Source organism: Triticum aestivum, chromosome 2D (genome assembly GCF_018294505.1).
Source record: "Triticum aestivum cultivar Chinese Spring chromosome 2D, IWGSC CS RefSeq v2.1, whole genome shotgun sequence".
NCBI classification, from domain to species: Eukaryota; Viridiplantae; Streptophyta; class Magnoliopsida; order Poales; family Poaceae; genus Triticum; species Triticum aestivum.
This window is the reverse complement of record NC_057799.1, coordinates 604,733,382-604,758,840: the sequence shown is the minus strand read 5'-3', so window position 1 is coordinate 604,758,840 and position 25,459 is coordinate 604,733,382. Positions and strand designations below refer to the sequence as shown.

The 25,459-nt window shown below is 42.8% G+C and overlaps 1 long non-coding RNA gene across 1 annotated transcript; it reads left to right on the top strand.

Annotated features, from left to right (window-relative positions):
- Positions 1 to 10,954: 10,954 nt before the first annotated feature.
- LOC123050341 (uncharacterized) lies at positions 10,955 to 14,745 on the top strand. The gene is made up of 4 exons (XR_006423754.1): positions 10,955 to 11,678; positions 13,212 to 13,638; positions 13,744 to 13,844; positions 14,276 to 14,745. It is a non-coding gene; the product is annotated as an uncharacterized lncRNA (long non-coding RNA).
- The last annotated feature ends 10,714 nt before the right edge of the window (positions 14,746 to 25,459 follow it).

Sequence of the window (25,459 nt, the reverse complement as noted above, 5' to 3'; positions counted from 1 at the left end):
CTAGGCAGGCTCATGAGGAGCGGAGATATCAAGGCAGGGCAAACCTCACGAGGCTCTCGTGACGTGAGCCATGACGAACGGCACAAGGCGGGCGCCAGCACGCGCAGAGTCCTTATTTCCTCTTTGGTGCTAAGGAGGCCGGCGCAGGCGAAGAGTACCGAGGCATCAGACAAAGGTTGCTATATTGGTGCAACGAGACCAAGACCAGGAGGACGGCAAGACGGAGGTCATCGTGGAGCCCAAGACGGCGTCACCACAGAGCTTTTCGCAGGCGAAGACCGCTTTTGTCAGGATAGCTTGTACTAGCTGTCCCCCTTCAAATTTGCCCGCCGTTGTTGGCTCCCTTCCCGCTCGATATTTGGGAAGAGGACCAGGGCCTATATAAGTAGAGCTAGCCATCACAGTAGGGGCATCGAGCAATTCACCCAGCTCTCACCCATACAAGTTAGCCAGGCACAAGAACACCTCAACCTTAGGAGGCTGTTCTTCCCTTATACTGTTCAGCATCAGCCCAAGAGGCAATCCACCACCACTACACTGGAGTAGGGTATTACACCACAACGGTGGCCCGAACCAGTATATACCTCGTGTCTTTCTGTGTTGTGAGTTCGTCGAATTCGTCCGCGAGATCTTAGCGAGCTAGGGCATAGATCGGTAGGGGGGAAAGACTTCGCGCGCACCCGAGTGTTCGAACCTTAAGGGTTTGCCGGAACCCCACATCCGACAGCCGCAGCCGGCGCCCCTCTCCCTCACCTGCTCACCCCGCCAGCCTTCGCTGCTGAAGCAGCGCCCGTCGTCCGTGACCAGCTCTACTGGCCGCCACGCCCGCCGTGCCCGCCGACGTTCTGTCGTGCGTGCATAGCCCTGGTGGCTAGCCCTGTTGGTTAAAACTACCCCCCCTCTAACCCTATGACATGCGGGCCCCCCTCCACTAATTAAAATGACTTTAATTAAAATGTTAGTTAAATAGGTCCCTGACATAACGGGCCCACTAACTAATTAGACTTTTGAATAAATAAAACTTGTTAACTAATTGTCCCACTGGTAATGGGGACCCACTGGTCAGTTTGACCAGTCAACAGTCAAGCTCTGACTGCTGACTGGGCTGTTGACTCAGCCCCTATCCCCACCTGTCATACACTTACACGCACTACTGGGTACACTCTTTGTGTACCCATAGCATTTTATCCTTTTATTTTCGAATTAATATAAAATCCAGAAAATTCAGGAATTCTTTTAAACTTCATAAAATCATAGAAAATAATCCGTAACTCGGATGAAAAAGTTTTATACATGAAAGTTGCTCAGAACGACGAGACGAATCCGAATACGCTCTCCGTTCATCTGTCACGTGCCCCTAGCATAGCGAACATGCAACCTTTCCCCTCCGTTTCATTTGTCCGAAAATGCCTAACACTGGGGAAACATTCCCGGATGTTTCCCCCCTTTGCCGGTATCGCGTAGTACCGCGTTAGAACACCCCTAGCGTTGCTTTTTGCTTGTCATGTATCTTGTTTGCTCTATATTTATTGTTTCTTCCCCCTCTTCTCTCCGGTAGACCCCGAGACTAATGCTGCCCTTGTGATCGACTACGTCACCGACGACCCTTGCTCTTTGAGCAGAGCTTCCAGGCAAGCCCCCCCTTTGATCATCCCAATATCTCCCATTTCCTTTCTCTCATGCTTGCATTAGATTTTGCTACTGTAATTGTTTGCTCCTATTCTGATGCATAGCCTGCTTTTGTAACCTGCTTATTGTTACCTACCTGCTTATCCTAAACTGCTTAGTATAGGTTGGTTAGTGATCCATCAGTGACCCCCACCTTGTCCTTGTTGCCCCTGCTTCAACATCGAAGACCCGATCAACGGGATCGAAGACCAGGCCCCGGCACCGCACATCACTTTCCCCTTAGTTGCTCGGCACTACTGGGTTACTATCGAGTGCCGAGGGTGAGACCTCATCATCACTTCTGATGTTAACCCTGTAGTGTAGCTATTCAGTCGTGGTCATCGAGGGTGATTCCGCCTTAACCACTTCCGATACGGCTGTGCCGTGCAACCCTTCAAGTGTGAACCTCGAGGGTGGATCCTCTTACGTTCACCTTGATGATTACATCGAGTGGAATTCACCGGGGGTGATTCCTCGGGTTTTCCCCTTGATGTTTGGACACACGGATACTTGGACTTTACAACTGTTACTTGGAAAGGTGGGTCGACCCCGAGGGGTACCCGCGAGTGATGTGGAGACGGGTTGACCTGGAGGGTGCCCGTGAGATGATTACGAAGCGTGGCCGGGCATTCCTAGCCCTTGCCGCAAGTCCTCGAGACGGGGCAACGGGGTCACATCTTTCGTGAGTCTCTGCTTGTTACCGCGCGTTCCTAATCCACTACGATTTGGATATTTGATCCGAGGGGCCTCTGGCCTGTTAGCACTAACCATCACGTGGGCATAGTATGGGCGTTCTGCGTCGTATGCATCAACCGAAGCTTAATAGACGTCAGCGACTGAGCGGCGCGCGCCGGGTTGGACTGCGTAAGCACCTGCCTTTTTCGAGGAGGTAGCTAGGTCTGCTCACCATCCGCCCTCGCAACGTGCAGGAGTTCCCGGGGCGATGGCCCATGACCCCTGGGGGCATAGGTTTAGTCCGGCGTGCTGACCTCTCTATTAAGCCTAGGTCGGGTTGCAGCGTATTGTTTGGCCGAGGCCGGGCATGACCCAGGAAAGTGTGTCCGGCCGGAGTTAATCGAGCGTGGTGGGTAAGTTGGTGCACCCCTGCAGGGAAGAAAACATCTATTGATAGCCTGTCCTACGGTAACGGACACTTGGAGTTGTATCCTGATCGATACAACTAGAACTGGATACTTGTGATTAGAAATGGATTGTGATGAGAAATGGATAGTATGGCTCTGGGATTGCTTTCTCACAGGGAGTCGAGAAAGGATCTCTGGACGAGGTTGATAACACTACTACTACTTTACTTTATGCTACTCTACTCCCTCCTGTTGCTGTAAGATGGTGGTTTCCAGAAGATGCTAGTCTTCAATAGGACTAGGTTTCCCCCTCTATTCTGGCATTTCTGCAGCCCAGTCCACATATACAGCCTTCCTTTGATAATGTTGCATATGTAGTGTAGATCCTTGCTTGCGAGTACTTTGGATGAGTACTCACGGTTGCTTTGCTCCCTCTTTTCCCCCTTTCTTCTTCTTTCCGGTTGATGCAACCAGATGTCGGAGCCCAGGAGCCAGATGCCACCGTCGATGCCTACTACTACGTGGAGACCGCTGACGACCAGGAGTAGTTAGGAGGCTCCCAGGCAGGAGGCCTTGCCTTTTTGATCGTTGTTGCTTTTGTGTTAGCCTTCTTAAGGAAAACTTATCTAAATCATGTATGTACTCAAATATTGTTGCTTCCGCTGACTCTTGTGTATTCGAGCTTATGTATTCGAGCCCTCGAGGCCCCTGGCTTGTAATATAAAGCTTGTATTATTTTAATTTGTGCCTAGAGTTGTGTTGTGATATCTTCCCGTGAGTCCTTGATCTTGATCGTACACATTTGCGTGTATGATTAGAGTACGATTGAATCGAGGGCGTCACACTTCTCCCATTGCAAGAAAAACCAATCTAGTTGGCCAAACCAAATCGATAGTTCCAAGAGACATGCAAAGATATCAAATCATGCATATAAGAATTCAGAGAAGATTCAGATAATATTCATAGATAAGCTGATCATAAATCCACAATTCATCGGATCTCAGCAAACACACCGGAAAAAAGGATTACATTGAATAGATCTCCAAGAACATCGAGGAGAACATGGTATTGAGAATCAAAGAGAGAGAAGAAGTCATCTAGCTACTAGCTATGGACCCGTAGGTCTGTGGTAAACTACTCAAGCTTCATCAGAAGGGCAACGGTGTTGATGTAGAAGCCCTCCGTGATCGAATCCCCCTCCGGCATGACGCCGGAAAAGGCCCCTAGATGGGATCTCACGGGTACAGAAGGTTGCGGCGGTGGAAAAGTGTTTTCGTGGCTCCCTTTGATGGTTTTGGGATATATGAGAATATATATAGGCGGAAGAAATAGGTCAGTGGAGTCATGAGGGGCCCACAAGGGTGGGCGGCGTGCCCTACCCCCTGGGCGCGCCCTCCATCCTTGTGGCTGCCTCGTGGCTTCTCTGACATGCACTCCAAGTCCTCTGGATGTCTTCTGGTCCAAGAAAAATCATCGCGAAAGTTTCATTCCGTTTGGACTCCGTTTGGTATCCCCTTTCTGCGAAACTCTAAAACAAGGAAAAAACAAGAACTGGCACTCGGCTCTAGGTTAATAGGCTAGTCCCAAAAATAATATAAAATAGCATATTAATGCATGTAAAACATCCAAAACAGATAATATAATAGCATGGAACAATCAAAAATTATAGATACGTTGGAGACGTATCAGTCCTCCGTAAGACTCGGAGTGGCACTTGCGTAGGACTTGTCCCTGTTCATGCTCGGGTACACAACATCTAATAACACCATCTACTCCTTTATAAAGGTGTGGGTCATCCCAAAAGTAATGCCTTAAATCATAGAAAAACTTTTTCTTTTGCTGGTATGTGAAACTAGGTGGTATAAATTTAGCAATAATGTAATTAGCATAATCAGCATACCATGGAGTATTACGAGAAGCATTTATGACAGCTAATTGTTCATCAGGAAAGCTATCATCAATAGGCAGCGGGTCATCAAGAACATTTTCTAACCTAGACAAGTTGTCTGCAACGGGGTTCTCAGCTCCCTTTCTATCAATAATATGCAAATCAAATACTTGTAGCAAGAGAACCCATCTAATAAGTCTAGGTTTAGCATCTTTCTTTTCCATAAGATATTGAATAGCAGAATTATCAGTGTGAACAGTTACTTTGGAATCAACAATATAAGATCTGAACTTATCACAAGCAAACACAACTGCTAAAATTTCTTATTCGGTAGTAGCATATTTTCTCTGGGCACTGTCTAGAGTTTTACTAGCATAATGGATAACATTCAATTTCATATCCACTCTTTGTCCTAGAACAACACCAACAATATAATCACTAGCATCACACATAATTTCAAAGGGTAAATCCCAATTAGGTGGCTGAACAATAGGTGCAGAAACCAAGGCTTTCTTAAGTATTTCAAATGCTTCTACACAATCATCATCAAAAACAAAAGGAACATCTTTTTGCAAGAGATTAGTGAGAGGCCTAGAAATTTTAGAGAAGTCTTTAACAAACCTCCTATAGAAACCAACATGACCAAGGAAACTTCTTATACCTTTGATATCTTTAGGACACGACATCTTTTCAATATCATCTACTTTAGCTTTATCAACTTCAATACCTCTTTCAGAAATTTTATGCCCCAAGACAATACCTTCATTAACCATAAAGTGGCACTTCTCCCAATTCAAGACAAGATTAGTTTCTTCACATCTCTGCAAAACTCGATCAAGGTTGCTTAAGCAATCATCAAAATAAGTTCCATAAACGGAAAAATCATCCATGAAAACCTCAACAATCTTTTCACAAAAATCAGAGAATATAGCAGTCATACATCTTTGAAAGGTAGCAGGTGCATTGCATAAACCAAAAGGCATACGTCTATAAGCAAAGGTACCGAAAGGACAAGTAAAATGGTCTTCTATTGATCATCTTTTGACACATGTATTGAGAGAAACCAGAATAACCATCATAGAAAGCAAAAATGTGTATGTTTGGATAGTCTTCCTAGCATTTGATCAGTAAAAGGTAGAGGGTAATGATCTTTCCTAGTAGCTTTATTTAATTTGTGAAACTCAATTACCATTCTATAACCTATAACAATTCTTTGTGGAATCAATTCATTCTTATCATTAGGAACAACAGTAATACCTCCCTTCTTAGGGACACAATGAACGGGACTTACCCATCTACTATCAGCAATAGGATAAACTATACATGCCTCCAGGAGATTTAGTATTTCATTTCTTACCACTTCCTTCATCTTAGGATTTAATCGTCGTTGGTGATCAACAACTGGTTTAGCATCAGACTCTAATTTAATTTTGTGCTGACATAGAGTGGGACTAATGCCCTTAAGATCATCCAGAGTATATCCAATAGCGGCACAGTGCTTCTTCTGAGTTTTCAATAATTTCTTTTCTTCATGCTCTGAAAGGTTAGCACTAATAATAACAGGATATATCTTCTTTTCATCAAGATAAGCATATTTCAGAGTATTAGGTAATTGTTTAAGCTCAAACACGGGATCACCATTGGGTGGAGGAGGATCCCCAAGGATTTTAACAGGGAAATTTTGTTTCAAAATAGGTCCCTGATTAAAGATTATTTCATCTATTTCCCTCCTTTCATTCATGAACATATCATTTTCATGGTCTAGCAAATATTGTTCTAAAGGATCAGTAGGAGGCACGACAATAGAAGAAAGACCAATAATTTCATCCTTACTAGGCAATTCTTTATCATGGGGTTGTCTACGAAATTTAGAGAAATTAAAATCATGAGACATATCCCTTAAACCAATAGTAACAATATGTTTCTCGCAGTCTATCTTACCATTAAAAGTATTCAGAAAGGCCTACCAAATATAATGGGACAAAAATTATCTTGTGGGGAAGCAAGAACAAGAAAATCAGTAGAGTATTTAATTTTCTCACACAAGACTTCAACATCTCTAACAATCCCAATTTGTGATATAGTATCTCTATTAGCAAACTTAATAGTAACATCAATATCTTTTATCTCAGCAGGTGCAATGTCATTCATAATTTCTCGGTACAAGGTATAAGGAATTGCACTCACACTAGCACCCACATCACATAAGCCATGATAACAATGATCTCCTATTTTAACAGAGACAACAGGCATGCCAACAACAGGTCTATGTTTATCTTCATATCAGGTTTAGCAATCCTAGCAGCTTCATCACAGAAATAAATAACATGCCCATCAATATTATCTATCAAGAGATCTTTAACCATAGCAATACTTGGTTCAACTTTAATTTGCCCAGGGGGTGTTGGTGTTCTAGTATAACTCTTACGAACTACAGTTGAAGCTTTAGCATGATCCTTTATTCTAACAAGAAAAGGTGGTTTCTCAATATAAGCAGTGGGAACAATAGATCAACATTATAAGTAATAGTTTCTTCTTCAACTTCAATAGGTTCTACTTTAACTTCAATGGGAGGATGATATTTAAACCACTTCTCCTTAGGGAGATCAACATGAGTAGCAAATGATTAACAGAAAGAAGCTACTATCTTAGAGTCAAGACCATATTTAGTGCTAAAATTACGAAAAGCATCGGTATCCATAAAAGATTAACACAATCAAACTTGAGGTTTATACCTGACTCCTTACCTTCATCGAGTTCCCAATCTTCAGAGTTGCGTTTAATTCTTTCCAAATAAATCCCATTTGAATTCAATATCCTTCTTCATAGAAGAACCAGTACAAGACGTATCGAGCATGGATCGATCATTATGAGAAAGCCGAGCATAAAAGTTTTGAATAATAATTTCTTTTGAGAGCTCATGATTGGGGCATGAATATAACATTGACTTAAGCATCCCCAAGCTTGAGCGGTACTTTCTCCTTCATGAGGCCAAAAATTATATATATAATTCCGATCACGATGAACCAGATGCATAGGATAAAACTTCTGATGAAATTCCAATTTCAATCGGTTGTAGTTCCATGATCCAATATCATCACATAGCCTATACCATGTCAGTGCCTTTCCCTTCAAATATAAAGGGAAGACCTTCTTCTTGAAAACATCCTAGGGCATACCTGCAAACTTAAATAATCCACAAACTTCATCCACATAGATTAGGTGCATATCGGGATGTAATGTTCCATCTCCTGCATAAGGATTAGCTAGCAGTTTCTCTATCATACCTGAAGGAATTTCATAATAAATATTTTCAGTAGGTGCATTAGGTTGAGGAGCAACTCTTTGCTCTTTCGGTTGAGGTGAAGATACCCCGAACAAGCCCCTCAAAGGATTATTTTACATAGTAACAAGTGACAGTAAATTTCAGCACACTATATAAATGTTTCCTTACCAAATTCCACTTACCAAAGGCGCTTCACTCCCCGGCAACGGCGCCAAAAAAGAGTCTTGATGACCCACAAGTATAGGGGATCTATCGTAGTCCTTTCGATAAGTAAGAGCGTCGAACCCAACGAGGAGTAGAATGAAATGACAAGCGGTTTTCAGCAAGGTATTCTCTGCAAGCACTGAAATTATCGGTAATAGATAGTTGTGTGATAAGATATTTCATAACGGGTAACAAGTAATGAAATTAACTAAGGTGAAGCAAGGTGGCCCAATCCTTTTTGTAGCAAAGTACAAGCCTGGACGAACTCTTATATAAAGCAAAGCGCTCCCGAGGACACATGGGAATTGTTGTCAAGCTAGTTTTCATCATGCTCATATGATCCGCGTTCGTTACTTTGATAATTTGATATGTGGGTGGACTGGTGCTTGGGTGCTGCCCTTCCTTGGACAAGCCTCCCACTTATGATTAACCCCTCTCGCAAGCATCCGCAACTACGAAAGAAGAATTAAGGTAAACCTAACCATAGCATGAAACATATGGATCCAAATCAGCCCCTTACGAAGCAACACATAAACTAGGGTTTAAGCTTCTGTCACTCTAGCAACCCATCATCTACTTATTACTTCCCAATGCCTTCCCCTAGGCCCAAATCATGGTGAAGTGTCATGTAGTCGACGTTCACATAACACCACTAGAGGAAAGACAACATACATCTCAACAAAATATCGAACGAATACCAAATTCACATGATTACTTATAACAAGACTTCTCCCATGTCCTAAGGAGCAAACGTAACCAAGCATATTCATGTTCATAATCAAAGGAGTATTAATTATCATTAAGGATCTGAACGTATGATCTTCCACCGAATAAACCAACTAGCATCAACTACAAGGAGTAATCAACACTACTAGCAACTCACAGGTACCAATCTAAGGTTTTGAGACCAAGATCGAATACAAGAGATGAACTAGGGTTTGAGAGGAGATGGTGCTGGTGAAGATGTTGATGGAGATTGACCCCCTCTCGATGATAGGATCGTTGGTGATGACGATGGCTTCGATTTCCCCCTCCTAGAGGGATGTTTCCACGGCAGAACAGCTCCGCCGGAGCCCTAGATTGGTTCTGCCCAGATTCCGCCTCGAGACGGCGGCGCTTCGTCCCGAAAGCTTCCTTCTAATTTTTCCAGGTCAAAACACACCATATAGCAGAATATGGGCATCGGAGGCCTGCCAGGGGCCCCACAAGGACCGGGGGGGGGGGGCTCTCCACCCTTGTGGCTGGCTGGTGGCCCCCTCTGGTACTTTCTTCGTCCAATATTTTTTTTATATTCCACGTGAAGTTTCAGGACTTTTGGAGTTGTGCGGGATAGGTCTCTAATATTTGCTCCTTTTCTAGTCCAGAATTCCAGCTGCCGACATTCTCCCTCTTCATGTAAACCTTATAAAATAAGAGAGAAAAGGTATAAATATTGTGATATAATGTGTAATAACAGCCCATAATGTAATAAATATCAATATAAAAGCATGATGCAAAATGGACGTATCACCCAACGACGATTACAGTAAACAGCAATCCGGACCGATCGCTTAAAGCCGAGGACAAGACCGCAACTTTGGCTCTGAAGTAGAATCTGAGGCCTTAGCTGCCGAGGAGTTATCTGAGCTACGAGCAACCGTCGACAAGGACGATGTTGTCCTCGCCAAATGATCAAAAGCGACGTCATTTAAACCAACTGATGAAATGGTAAAATTTTAGGTTCACCCCGAGAATCTATCTAAAACGGCCTCTATTGTAACTCGTCATGATGCTCCACTGGATGAAGCACTACATGGCTTTCTTCACGAGAATTGGGACATCTTTGTCGGGCACCCTTCTGGTACGCTAGGTATTCCAAGAAACCTCGCGGAGCACGGCCTGAATATTATTGAGGGTTTCAAACTAGTTAAGCAGACACTTCCTCACTATGTCAAAGGCAAACACATTCATGTATTGAAACTCACAAACCTTAACACCGATATTTATACTGAACCACAATCATTCACTAATACACCCGTATATCGTCATCTTATTATCACAAAAATATTGCAAGAAATCAAACATATCATACTCAATGATCTACAGGTTAATGCAAGTTTTTATTATACCACCTTTGTATACCTATAATTTTTGGACTAATCATATAACTCATCTGAAATAGGACATCCCACGGGGGAACATGGGTGAAAAATGCTAAAAAAGTACGCGGGTGGTACGAGGAGTGAAAATTGCTAAAAAGGTACGCACGTGTGAGGGATTAAACATTAGGGCTGCAAGAAAAGCTCGAGGCTCATGAGCCGCTCGAGATCGACTTGAAAAGAAATGAGCTGAGTTTGAACACTTTATGTGGCTCGACCAAGAAACGAGCCGATCTTGAGCTAATATTGGCTCGCTCGATTTTAGCTCGATAGCTCGACATAATATCATTATGTTAAATGATCATGTCATATATTAAATGGAAATAAGATAATTTGTTACCATATATGATGCCCATGATTTTTTTCCTATTTATTTACTAGCAAACATGAAAGCTTAATTAAGTGCAGAGAAGATTTTTGCCTAATTATGGCACAGAGTCAACTATGTGTTAAATATCCAAATTTTTTTGGCAAAAGTTCCCAGCATATGCACCTTCGTTTTCTACAGACTAGTAAAAATAAATATAATATGATGAACATTCATTCGAATTGTTGCATTGTTTGTATTATCTTTGAAACTAATAAATTCTAATATGCAGGTTGGTTGTGCTTCTTTGGTACGATGATGGAGAGAACTAGTTCAAGTCCCGCGACAACTCCAAGATCTAGTTTCTGTTTGGTTTAGCCTGTGAACAAAATTCAGGTTCCTACAATTTTAAATTAATCTAGTTTCTGCATGTGAGATGTATTGTTTTCAGGTTTTGTACATGACCTGTATTATTGGTCTTGTTATTTTTATGTTGGAAAAGTCTGAGATTTAGATTGTTGATCTGCTTCCTACAGATCTCTTTGTCACGAAATGTACTGGTGGTCTTTAATCTGTTTTGCACAATGCACAGATGTTGGTGTCCATAGTGCTTACTACATGAACATGATATTTGGAGTCTTACTTTAATGGAGTGCTAATCTGATCATGCTTGGAAAAGGGATATCATGATAGGTTTTGTTAGCCTGGGGCTTGTCTGAAACTGTTGTAGTCCTGTAAATACAAAAGTAAAAAGTGTTGAATGGGAACAGTAGTAGGTGCCATTGTCATCTGGATTTATTAGTCTGTAGTAGGTGTCATTGTCATCTGGATTTATTAGTCTGTAGTAGGTGTCATTGTCCTGGTAAAAGATGGTCTGAACTCTGAAGCTAGTAGAAACTACTGGTTCAACATTTCTTTTCTTGATTCAGATAATTCAGTTCGTTCATTTCTTAACATTTTGCCGCTAGTACAAACTACTGAACGTACGCCATCGCTGCCACGCCCGTGCCGCCCCGCCTCTTCCGACTCCGGCGGCAGGTCGGCGGCAACCGACGGAGGTCTGACCACGACAGTAACAACGATGGAAACTGCACAATCTCAGAATGTAAGTCCTGTCTCTCGACTCCCCTCCCGAAATTTGGCATGTTACTTGATCATGGATTCATGGTGCTGATATCCTGATACAGAGAAGCTCAACAGCAAATATGGTCAATGGGTAATAAGCCTTGTTTTTTGCCTTGCTGTTGGCTGCAGCAGCACATGCGATGAGCTTATTCAGCACGTGGACTTTGAATCAATAAGGCTGATTGGAGTTGAAATGAATTTGAATCAGGAAAAGGATATAGTGTAGGCTTAGCCTTGGACCATATATGCACGCAGCTCATGCATTTCTACACGTAGTCCTAACTTTTATTAACCTGTACAGTCCTAACTCCAATATATACTTGGATTCTGTAGAGCAACGGTAACTCGTCTGCCTACTAATTCTGCTCCCGTAACAACGCTTTGCTGTAATTATGCATATCAAGTGCTCCACATACATAGTATTCTGGATGGTAGTATATTTCCTGGACCTTTTTCCCCAATTTATAATGATCTAAAATGGTGTGCATATTAGGTTTTTAAATGGACGAAATGGAATTCTTTTTGGATGGATAAGCATGGCCTACCTGAGAAGGAAGTATTCATGTGCGACAGAAAAATCTGCTTTGTTTGTGCCTTTTGGTTTTGTGGGCTCTTTTGCAGTTGCAGGGACAGATGCACTAAGCATCTTAGTCTAAAAATTATCTTGTTTGTGCAGTTGCAGGGTAACTATCTGAACGCAGTGCAGATTTTAGGTCAAATAACACCCGTATGATATAGATAATGGCTTCATTGGAAAAACATTGTAACCCTGTATATGATCTATTTTGTATCCTGCATGTTCTAATATTAACAGTTTTGAGTAGGTGCGTTCATAAGACTCAGTATGCATTAGTGTTATATCTTGGAAGAATGTGAAATTGTTATGCTTTGTACTGCAGGCCCTAGTTGCTGCTCCTTGGAAAATAACCTTAATGCTCAATTGAAGTCCTTAAAGTTACTGGTTGCCATCTGTAATGTTAAAGATACTCCCTCTGTCCCAAAATAAGTGTCTCAACTTTGTACTAAAGTTAGTACTTTAGTACAAAGTTGTATTAAGCTTGAGACACTTATTTTGTGACGGAGGGAGTAATAAATAAAAGTTGGGCATGCTATTAGAGCTTCATCCACTTGGAAAGACATCTGAAACACAGAGTCTGTCAAATAGTATAGCACCTGTTTAAGGCTAGTTGTGCGCAAGGCATTTTACTTTGGTGAGATTACATGGGTTAGAATCTGGCACATACAGTTTGCCCTTCTGTTCTTGCATCAACTAGCAGCTCTTGCAACACCACACATTTTGATCACTGTTTCACGTCTACTTTTACTCCTTTTAGGTTTCGAAAAAATCATGGTTCAATTAGTTTTAGGTCAGGAATTATGAAACACTTAGACATTAATTTAAAGGCTGATTACGCAAGGCACTACTCTTTTAAAGACTGGGAGCCTTATGCATACTGGAGCACTGCTAACATGTGTTTTGATGATGTTCATCACTAAACATTTGACTTTGCAGGCTTGTGGTCAGCTTGACTAGTTTCAAACAATGGCGGAACGCTTGGCTTCGATATTTGGTACAGAGAAAGACAGTGTCAACTGTCCATTTTTTACTTCAAGATTGGAGCTTGTCATCATGGCGATCGCCGCTCCCGCATCCATAACAGGCCAACCATGAACATGTATCAGCGCTCTGATATGATTACCCCTGGTCACATGATCCTTCGAAATTAAGCATCTCTTCGCCTTTATATACACTTGTTTACATTAATATCTTTCCTCTGTACTTCACACACACACACACACACACACAAACACACACACACACACACACACATGTGACCTTGAAGGAATATTTGGAACGAAGTTTTCTAAGTTTTGTTGCACAGAGGAACATATGCCATTTGTTTAGAAGTACAAGGAAGGAATCAGGAGTATGCTTGGAAGTAAGTTCCCCACCATGGATATGATCCTTGGAAATTAAGCATCTCTTCGCATTATGCTTGTTTGCATTTATATATTTCATCTGTACTTTATACATATGTATACAGGTGACCTCAAAGGAACGCTTTGAAATGAAGTTTGCAAAGTTTGTTGCTCAGAGGAGAGGAGCACTGATCTGCTAGGGTGCAACACAATTCTTCTAAGGCAGGTGTGCCTCAATTTTTAGTAGTGAGCTAATTTGTTATAGAAGTGCATATGTAAATCTCGTATGTCCATTCTTAACATGCTTTTACATTTCTGAATTTCTTGTTTGATCTTTAATGCGATATTGGTGCGCTATATCATCTGGTATACACAGAAATCCTGGGTACTTTTTGGGTATTTGATAGAGATTTGTACTTGTGACCCTTCTTGTACTTGTAAACTAGCAAAACATATTAGCTTTACTTAACTGTTTTGTCGTATGATGCTTGGTTGCAGAGTCGAGCATAATGTTAACACTATCTGGTTCCATATTATGATCATAGGAGAGAGATTAATAAGAATATAAACAATGTCCATGGTGCTGTAACATAAACCACACTGATCTGACATTGTTCAGTTAAGTTGACATACATACTGACGTGCATATATATACAGGACCGAGGGAAGCACACTGTTAATTCTAAAGATGCTGATGCTGATGGAACTATGGAATGATTGGGAGCTACAGCTACTGGTGCTCCTAGGCTTCACGCTACAGATTTTCATCTTCTTTTCTGGTGGCCTCCGGCGGTGCAGAACTAACTAAGGCTGAGGCTTCTGATTTCGTTGGCTTACTTGCTATCTGACATGGTCGCAGTCTATGCTCTTGGCCAGCTTTCACTGCTTAACAATGATGTGCCTGGAGCTGGAGAAATGCACCGGCTCTCGTTTTTTTCGACGCCTTTCCTCATTCATCTTGGTGTGATTCTACTTGTATGAAAACAGGTCAATTTCCTGATCTAGAAGGCAAGCTGGAATTGGACTATCTGACACTTGTGAAGTGTGCTTTATCTAGCGCATCAGGTGTCAGAAATCTATTTGTTGGTTGCAAGCTTGCTAAAATTGAAGGTAACATACAGAGAACATTTACTGGAGAGTGGCCATAGAGTGGACGAGCTCGCTTGCTCCTGCTAGGTGGACCAATGGAACAATCAGGCGTTGGTAGGTGTATTAAGTGCGGGGTAGGAAGCAGGGAAACATACGCGGCGTCCAACAGTAGTATACGGTGACGTGCGGATATGCAAAACGGCGGTCGGGCTCAGATGAGCTCTCTATCTAGGCTCCCAGTATGCTTCTAGATTCGTGCTCGTCAGTGTATATATGATGTGTATTTTTGCTTTTCTATTCCCTCTGTTCCTAAATATTTGTCTTTCTAGAAATTTCAACAAATAACTACATACAAAGCAAAATGAGTGAATCTACATTCTAAAATATGTCTATATAAGCCTGGCACACACCAGTCTATGTCCTGGCAGCAACAGCGTCACTGCAACACTGCACCCAGTCAGTAGGTCCCATTGATTCACGAGCCTGATGGGCATGCACCTCTTTTATTTCTGTCAGATGTAACATCGGTTCACTAATTAAGAAAATAAACTGTATGTTTAGTACTGCAAATTAAAGATGTCACTATCTCAGCAGTAGTGGAAGGCACAAATTAGCAGTAACCGATTATCCTCAATTAGCTCTTATCATGATTAGCATTACTCGTTGGAAATTACTCCCTCTGTGTAAGACGTTTTTTTGACTCTAGTGTAGCGTCAAAAAACGTCTTACATTATGAAACAGAGGGAGTAAAAAGAATCGTCAGACACATGCTTACAAAGAGCACAGCCAACCAGGGCGTGCGTTAATGACAGCGATGCGCCACGCTCGACGCCGGCCGCCGGGTGCCAAAAAGGGCACCTTATCTATCTGCTCGTGCACGCTGCTGCATGCGTTCGCCCGCGACGTCGTTGAGCCTGGTTGCTTGCGTTGGCCGACGCCGGCGACGCGGGATCGAACAGTCCCGAGCATCAAACTGGACGGTGATGCTGAGCTCATGGTCTTCTCCGTCTCGGGATCTTGCATGTTAGGCGGGGACCCCCATGGTCTTCTCCGTCTCGGATGCCGAGCTCATAGAACAGTACGTCTGTGGTGTGAACTCGGGAGGGGCTAGCCGGAACCGCGAGTGCTTTGCATGGCTATGGCATGCGGCCGCCCTCGCTGCCAGCGGCAAGGATTAACGAGAGCCTCATAGTCACAGGTGACAGGACTAAGAAGATAGAGATTTGATCGAGAAACTGGTAGCTTCTCACATCAATGCTTGAGAAATAAAGATGAGAAAGAAGACGGAGTAACTGAAGAGAGAGAGCGAACAGTCGTATTTTCCCCACGTACACGGTCCGTATTTCATCTCAAAACTAGAAAGTGGCACAAATCACGAGACTACTCTATGGTCCAGATAAAGAGCTCAGCTGAGCGCGGGAGCCAAAACGCTGCTTCCGTGACGGTGCCGTTTAATACGACTGCACGATGAAATTAGAACGTGCATACGTTCCGGCACCAACCGAATGACTTCCCAACGTTATCAGCTTGGCAGTTGTCTGAACTATCTGAAGAGTAAACCTAAGTTGATCTTGATCCAAAGCGCTAGAGAGTAATAACAAAATGAAATTTCCTAAGTGATTCAGGACTTTTGGTTCGCTGCACATTCTTGCCCCTCTGATGCTTTTGTGCAGCAATCTAGCTACCCGCTCGATGGAGAAAGTGTAGAGGGGCAATCTTGCTAATCAAGTGTAGTGAAATTCTGAAAAAAAGCAAGTGTAGTGTAAAATAGGGACACTACCTAGATTCCCATTCTATCTGCAAGTGCCTAAACTAAATGAAGCTTGCCCCCTCTGTCTATAGCAAGCAGTCTAAAACAGCAGATCGTTTTGGCTTTTAGGAAAAGGAGTGATTGGTGGAACTTGAGCTTAATCTGAATGTTTTCAGTACATGTCTGTGGCGGTAGTAGATATGCAGATCAACATATTTTTTTGTTGGAGAAAGACACAAAAGGTTTGAAGGGAGAATGGGAGACAGGAGAGCGCCGATTCAATAGCTGATACGTCTCCAACGTATCTATAATTTTTGATTGTTCAATGCTGTTATATTATCAATCTTGGATGTTTTATAATCATTTTATAGTCATTTTATATCATTTTTTGGTACTAATCTATTGACATAATGCCAAGTGCTAGTTGCTGTTTTCTGCATGTTTTTTACATCGCAGGAAATCAACACCAAACGGAGTCCAAATGCAACGAAACTTCACGGAGAATTTTTATGGACCAGAAGACACCCAATGGGCCAAGGCTGTGCCTGGGGGTGCTCCGATGAGAGCACAACCCACCAGGGCGTGCTAGGAGGCCCAGGCGCGTCCTGGTGCGTTGTGCCCACCTCGGGTGCCCCCCGGACCGCCTCTTTGCTCTATAAATACCCCAATATTCCAGAAACCCTAGGGGAGTCAACGAAAATCAATTCCAGCCGCCGCAGAGTTCAGAACCACCAGATCCAATCTAGACACCATCATGGAGGGGTTCACCACTTCCATTGGTGCCTCTCCGATGATCCATGAGTAGTTCTTTGTAGACCTTCGGGTCCATAGTTAGTAGCTAGATGGCTTCCTCTCTCTCGCTGAATTCTCAATACAATGGTCTCTTGGAGATCCATATGATGTAACTAATTTTGCGGTGTGTTTGTTGGGATCCGATGAACTTTGAGTTTATGATCAGATCTATCTTTTTATATCCATGACAGTTATTTGAGTTTCTTTGATCTCTTATATGCATGATCTTTTATAGCCTCATATTTCTTCTTGATATTTGGGTTTTGTTTCGCCAACTTGATCTATTTATCTTGCAATGGGAGGAGGTGCTTTGTAGTGGGTTCGATCTTACGGTGCTTGATCCCAGTGATAGAAGGGGAACCGACACATATGTATCATTGCTACTAAGGATAAACCGATGGGGTCTATCTCTACATAGATAGATCTTGTCTACATCATGTCATCGTTCTTATTGCATTACTCCATTTCTCCATGAACTTAATACACTAGATGCATGCTGGATAGTGGTCGATGTGTGGAGTAATAGTAGTAGATGCAGGCAGGAGTCGGTCTACTAATCTTGGACGTGATGCCTATGTAATGATCACTGCCTGGATATCGTCATGATTATTTGAAGTTCTATCAATTGCCCAACAGTAATTTGTTCACCCACCGTTTGCTATTTTTCTCGAGAGAAGCCACTAGTGAAACCTACGGCCCCCGGGTCTCTTTCTCATATTATTTGCCTTTGCGATCTACTTTTCCTTTGCTTTTACTTTCAGACCTATTAAACAAAAAATACAAAAAATACCTTGCCGTGTTTATTTGGCGTTCGATCTATCAATCTACTACAATTTATTCACGTCCGTTTTGCCAACTTCTGGCGCCGTTACCCGGAAGGGATTGACAACCCCTTTAACACGTCGGGTTGCGAGTGGTTGTTATTTGTGTGCAGGTGTTGTTTACGTTGTGTTGCTTGGTTCTCCTACTGGTTCGATAACCTTGGTTTTATCACTGAGGGAAATACCTACCGCTGCTGTGCTGCATCATCCCTTCCTCTTTGGGGAAATACAGACGTAGTCCTAGCAGACATCAAAAGGAATTTCTGGCGCCGTTGCCGGGGAGGATCTTCAACACATACCAGGTTCCTAATCACAAATCTCATCTCCTCGCAATTTACATTATTTGCCATTTGCTTCTCGTTTTCCTCTCCCCCACTTCACAAAAATTTGTCGTTTAATTCGCCCCTCTTTTTCGTTCGCCGTTTTCTTGACGGTTCTGTTTTCCTCTCCTCGAATTCTATGATCACGCAAGATCTATCTAGGAGAAGCATAGCAACGAGCGGGAAGAGTGTGTCCACGTACCCTCGTAGACCGAAAGCGGAAGCATTTAGTAACGCAGTTGTTGTAGTCGAACGTCTTCACGATCCAACCGATCAAGTACCGAACGCACGGCACCTCCGCGATCTGCACACGTTCAGCTCGGTGACGTCCCTCGAACTCAAGATCTAGCTGAGGCCGAGGGAGAGTTTTGTCAGCACGACGGCGTGTTGATGGTGATGATGAAGTTACCGACGTAGGGCTTCGCCTAAGCACCACGACAATATGACCGAGGTGGAAATCTGTGGAGGGGGGCACCGCACACGGGTAAGATCAACTTGTGTGTCTATGGGGTGCCCCCTCCCAGTATATAAAGGAGTGGAGGAGGGGGCCGGGCGGCCTCTTGAGGTGCGCCCCAAGGGGGGATTCCTACTCCTACTAGGAGTAGGTTTCCCCCTTTCCTAGTCCAACTAGGAGGGGGAAGGAAGGGAAGAGGGGGAGAAGGAAAGGGGGGCCGGCCCCCTCCCCAATTCGAATTGGGCTTGGGGCGCGCCCCACCACTTGGCCGCCTCCTCCTCTCTTCCACTAAGGCCCATGAAGGCCCACTGACCCCCCGGGAGGGTTCCGGTAACCCCCCGGTACTCCGATAAATATCCGATACACCTCGGAACTTTTCCGGTGTCCGAATATAGTCATCCATTATATCAATCTTTATGTCTCGACCATTTTGAGACTCCTCGTCATGTCCGTGATCTCAGCGGGGACTCCGAAATACCTTCGGTACATCAAAACACATAAACTCATAATACCGATCACTACAAGAAATATGTCAACTTGTGACCACCACTATTGGTCACTGAAAGGTCATTGTTTTTCATTTGCTACCTTTTTTTTGACCATAAACAGAAGGTCAAAAGCTGGTGGTCGTAAACTGAAATTAACGACCTTCTTTCTAATATGTAAAAGGTCGTTGGTTCTTTGACCAAATTTTTGGTCACTAGCAGCCTCCCCAAGCCACGTAGGATCCAGCGTGGCAAGCTGACGTGGATAAGATTCAGCCCGGTCCAATTCGGTGTTTTACATGGGCCGAGCCCATTAATTCAGCCTTTTTAATATTTATTTTTCCTCGTAATTTTTGCTAGCTACATGGGCTTTGGGCCATTGATTCGGCCTTTTTATTTTCTAGGCCATGGCCTTTTAGTCTACTGATTTTCTATTTTCAACCATTATATATTCAAGCTGGTCCCACTAGTCAGATGGGTCCAACTTGTCATGTTCATCTCTCAAATTGGTCCCACATGTCAGAAATGTACAAATTTGATAGATTATCTTCATAAGTGGCCCCACTAGACAGGTTTCCATTTCACAAGTTTTCAAATCACATACATAATCAATAGTTCAAATAGAACAAAGAACACATAAAATTCATCAAATATACCACTAAATAAATCTATTACAATCTTTACAACACAAATATGCTACAATGAGTTGGACTTCACGGCTTCACACTTCACGGCTTCACACTTCTCGACTTCACACTTGAGCTTATGTAAAGGAGGAACCACCACAATTTTAAGTCTACAATACAACAATTGATACTAATCAAGGATAAAAATAAAAAAACTAAAAGACTCAAATGTGAAGGCAGCATGGAACTACTGATACGACAACATGCAGAAAACACTACAATCTAATACTGTTGTAAGTTCGTATCAGTGCTGCAAAATCAGCACTGCACAATGAAGCACATAACAATTGGTACCAAGCAAGCCCTCACAGAATAAACAAAGTTCAGTCATCCATACAGCCATCTTGCAATAGACCATCGGACTAACACCACACAGAATAAACAAAAAGAGAAAACTCAAATCTCCATGGAGAAATGGACACCAACTCTGCATTATCACAATAGTATCATGTGGTCTACAGGATTCAACTCTACTCTGAACAAGATGACCATTAAAAGTAAGGATAATGTGGCCTCCAGGAAAACTGGAGCTGCAGACTTCAGATCTACTTCAAATTTTGACACACACCATAGAAGTAATTCACCATAGAGATCATATAAATTTTGACTCGACGATGACAACAAACTAAAATCTCGGCCTAGTAATTAATGCCAGAGCCAATCGGACAAGCAGAATTTGTGGCAAGTAGGCTGAGATTGCCCCTAGAAAATTCAATTTTTTGCAGGATTCCATAATCCAGGAAGAACCATCAATTCTACGCCAGAGCGGGAGATGTGCAGGCATATCAAATAGTAGATTCGAGCAAGAAGGATGTACTACCTGAAATAGGAAATGAGGAGGCCGATCCGACGAGTCCCACCTAAACTTTGGAAGGAACAGCGGCAGAAGCTGCAGAAGGACTCGACGACACAGAAGCCGTCATGGAACTAGTAGGTGACGACGATGTGGTAGTGGTGGAAGCCGTCGCTGAGGCCGACGGCGCCTGCCGTGTCCTCGTTGTCCTCAAAGGCGATGACGGCGGACGGGTTGACGTCAAAGCAAGTGCGCTGCAGGCCACATCATCATATTTGAGCATTAATATTTCTGTATTACTACACAGCAACAACAACACTAGGAGTACACATCAACTAGTAGCAGAACTAGAAGAAACAACCATATTGAGTGTACACCAATATCATCAGGAACATGAGTATAACAAGCATCTTGCTTTACTGGGATACAGTGACACAACAGAATTACTAGGATACAGTAACACATGCATATTTTTGATTTAACACGTTCAGAAACAATCTAGTGTGTCTATTGTACTCTGCTAGGCTTGATTTAACACACATTATTTATCTAACACATGTCCCAAAAATGAACTACTCCTGCAAATCTCAGAAGAGCATAATCAAACAGAGCTCAATCATTTTGTCGTATTCAGAGCATGAACAACATTCAACATTCAGCATGTTATCTACACAGAGAACAACAACATTTAGCATGCCCAATATTCAACCTCCCACTGTCCACAAGACATTGAGGAGGTCTTGTAGAAGTATCAATTCAAGAGGTGACTTGTTTTAGGGCGCTGTATTCATCTCTAAGGCACAGCCAAAGCAAGCTAGTGAGGTAAACTTCAGTCCCATTCTACAAACAAATTTGATCAGTACGAACAACAATGTGTCACACTCTACAAACTAAATTGATTGGTACAAACTACACAAGACAACTTCTAACACACAACCAAAAACACAGTACAAACTGCTATCAGCAAACAGAAATATTTCAACCTCCCATTGCCCACTAGACATTAAAGAGGTCTCACAGAAGTCTTAATTAAGAGGAGGCTTGTTCTAGGGCGCTGCATTCATCTCTAAGGCACGGCAAAAGCAAGCCAACGAGGTAAACATCAGTCCCAATTCTACGAACTAAAAGTTTCAACGCTACAAACTTCAGCAGGTATCACTACACACGTGAAGCAAATATGTACACAGTTCAGCTTATCTCACAAATAAGTACAACAAAGAATTGACAACAACAAAACAGATATTAACCACCTCATTCTACAAAAGCTAATCACGAATCTCAGGAGTTAACACAGTCCCGAGCGTATGTTATAGTACTACCCTTCCGATCCAGCAGACAAAGGAACTAGCAGATCAGCCACAACGATAAATCAATCAAGAGTGACAAAAAGATCCATACCCTTGGAGCTGCGCAGCTTCTTGAGGACGGTCTTGTAGCTGAGCGTGTACTTGCCGCTCTTCATCACCAGCTGCAGCTTGTTGTTGATGTTCTCTCCCGCTCTTCTTCTGCAGAGCGCATCCATCAATCGAAAAATAGTGAGAAGATTTCTCGGAAAGAAAGACACGGCGAGATAACCACCGGAGAACGAATCAGGCCGAAATGGGAGGAGCGGCGGGTGGGGATCGATTAGGGTTCGTACCGCCTTCTTGGTGGGAGCCATCGCGTCGGGCAGCGTCAGAGGGCACCGACCGCACGGCTGAGTCGTCGTCGTCGACCACACAGCAACAGAAGAAGCAGACGGAGCCGTGGTCTCCTACTAGGCAGTGCACCTGTGCGCATGCATTAGGGATGGGAGGAAGGAAACCGCATCAGCAAAATCGAACCAAGCAACAGAGAGAGACCAGGAGGAGGAGAGAGAGGTGGACCTTGCATGGCGTCGAGCACGGCGAGGAAGGTGGCGAGCAGAGCGAGGAGGCATCGGCTGTGCTCCCTGTCCTCGGCTTGGTAGAACACGCCCACGATCTTCCCCAGATCCGTCCCCGCGGCGGAGTCCATGGCGGTGGCGCACGCTGGGCCTGGGCGTTGGTTCGATGGGATCGAGGCGTGCGGGCGGGGAGGCATGCGCGCCAGGTGATGGAGGGAGGAGGATTCGTCAGGGGACCCGGCCCTTCCTCGCCATCATCTCCGGCCGCCATGGGGTGTGGGGTCGGGGCCCGCACGATGGTGGCACCCTGATTGGCGCAACGGCAGACTGGTGGAGGTCGGATCCGGGGACACAGGAAGCCATGGCACGGCAGCAGCAGTTGCGGCGGCTCGACGCACTCAGGAGAGCGGCTAGGGGTTGGGGATTGGGTTTGTGGGGCGGCGACGGAGGGAGACGTCCTCGTCGATCTGGATCGGGGAGAGGGGGAGAGATAGGCGGCGGCGGGTGTGTGCTCGGGGAGAGGGGGATTGGGTTGTTGCTAGGGTTTGGGTTGGGTTGGGAGAGGTGAATGATAGACATTGGATCCTTCGGATGCGGACGGTCCAGATCGGCCACAGTGGAGTGAACCGTGAGAAGAGCCATGATTGGTTCAGAAATTTTGTGATTTAAAATAGTTTCTAAGTACTAAAACTAGAGGAATTTTGTGAAGCAACTATCAAAATATTTTGCAAAATGGTACAACTAAATTTTTCACTCAAGTTTAACCCCATTTTATTGATGATCACTGACTTGCATGCATTTTTTATCTTTCTACATATTTTTAATCATTTTCTTGTGGCAACATTGGTTTTTTTTGTGAAGAACCTATCAAATATTTGTTGTAAAATTCGACCAAATCAATTTTCTAAAATATTATGTCATATTTAATATACAATTGACCAAATGGTTGAGTGTGAAATTTTTTGATCCACCTCTCATGAAAAAGACAAATTTCCACCGATTCAGTTGGAAGCGGGTTAAATTTGAACTGCAGCTACCTCATAGTTTGCTCTTTATTTTTCCCAAAAATCATTTTTAGGTACAAAAGTATCTATTTAATCAGAGAAACACCAAATTTTTTCCAAGATTCAACCACTAGCTAGGAACGGTCAAGCCCGTCGTTTTGACCGCATTTTGAAACGGGCATAAAAACTTCAAAAAAATCAAAAAATTGGAAAACCTTCGCATTGTGTCATTATATGTGACCAAGTTACCAGGAAAAATAATAAACTTGTAATACGGCAATTCATTTAAAAAAGTGTTCTCAGAAACGAGCTATCATGTGTGGATATCAATGGTTTTCAAGCCAAATGATCAATCTTATGGCCACATTCATGGCATAGTTTGTTGAAATGATCTCATATTGTGCACATGGGTGCATATTGGAATGGCAAACAATGTTGCCTAAGGAAATTTTCATTTTCTTTGGACGAAAAAAATCATTTTCCATTTTTCGAGTGCCCCAAATGAGGTTTTTTTGTGAAGAACGTACCAAATAATTGTTGCAAAATTGGGCCAAATCATTTTTATAAAATACTAGGCCATATTTAATGCACAATTGACCAAATGGTTGGGTATAAAAAGTTTTTGATCCACCTCTGGTGAAAAAGACAAATTTTCGCCATTTCAGCTGGAAGCGGGTCAAATTTGAACTGCAGCTGCCTCATAGTTTGCTATTTATTTTTTCAAAAACTCATTTGTAGGTACAAAAGTATCTATTTAATCAAAGAAACACCAAAAAAATTCCAAGATTCAACCACTAGCTAGGAACGGTCATTCCCGCCGTTTTGACCGCATTTTCAAACGGGCATAAAAAATTCAAAAAATTGGAAAACCTTCTCATTGTGTCATTATATGTGACCAAGTTAGCAGGAAAAATAATAAACTTGTAATACGGTAATTATTTTAAAAAAGTGTTCTCAGAAATGAGCTAGCATGTGTGAAGATTCATGGCTTTCAAGTCAAATGATCAATCTTATGGCCACATTCATGGCATAGTTTGTTCAAATGATCTCATATTGTGCACAAGGGTTCATCTTGGAATGGCAAACAATGTTGCCTAGGAGATTTTTCATTTTCTTTGCACGGAAAATTCATTTTCCATTTTTCGAGTGCTCGAAATGAGGTTTTTTTTGTGAAGGAACTATAAATGTTGTAAAAATGGACCAAATAATTTTTATAAAATACTAGGACATGTTTAATACATAATTGACACAATGGTTGGGTGTCAAAAGCCTTGATACACCTCTAGTGAAAAAGACAAATTTCCGCCGATTCAGCAGGAAACGGGTCAAATTTGCACTGTAGCTGCCTCATAGTTTGCTCTTTATTTTTTCCAAAAATAATTTCTAGGTACATAAATATATATTTAATCAGAGAAACATCAAAAGATTTCCAAGATTCAACAACTAGCTAGGAACGGTCAAGCCCGCCGTTTTGACCGCATTTTGAAATGGGCATATTTTAAAAAAAATCAAAAAATTGGAAAACCTTCGCATTGTGTCATCATATGTGACCAAGTTTCCAGGAAAAATAATAAACTTCTAATACGGCAATTATTTTAAAAAATGCGTTCTCAGAAATGAGCTATCATGCGTGAAGATTCATGGCTTTCAAGCCAAATGATCAATCTTATGGCCACATTCATGGCATAGTTTGTTCAAATGATCTCATATTGTGCACAAGGGTGCATCTTGGAATTCCAAACAATGTTGCCTAAGGGAGTTTTCATTTTCTTTGCACGGAAAT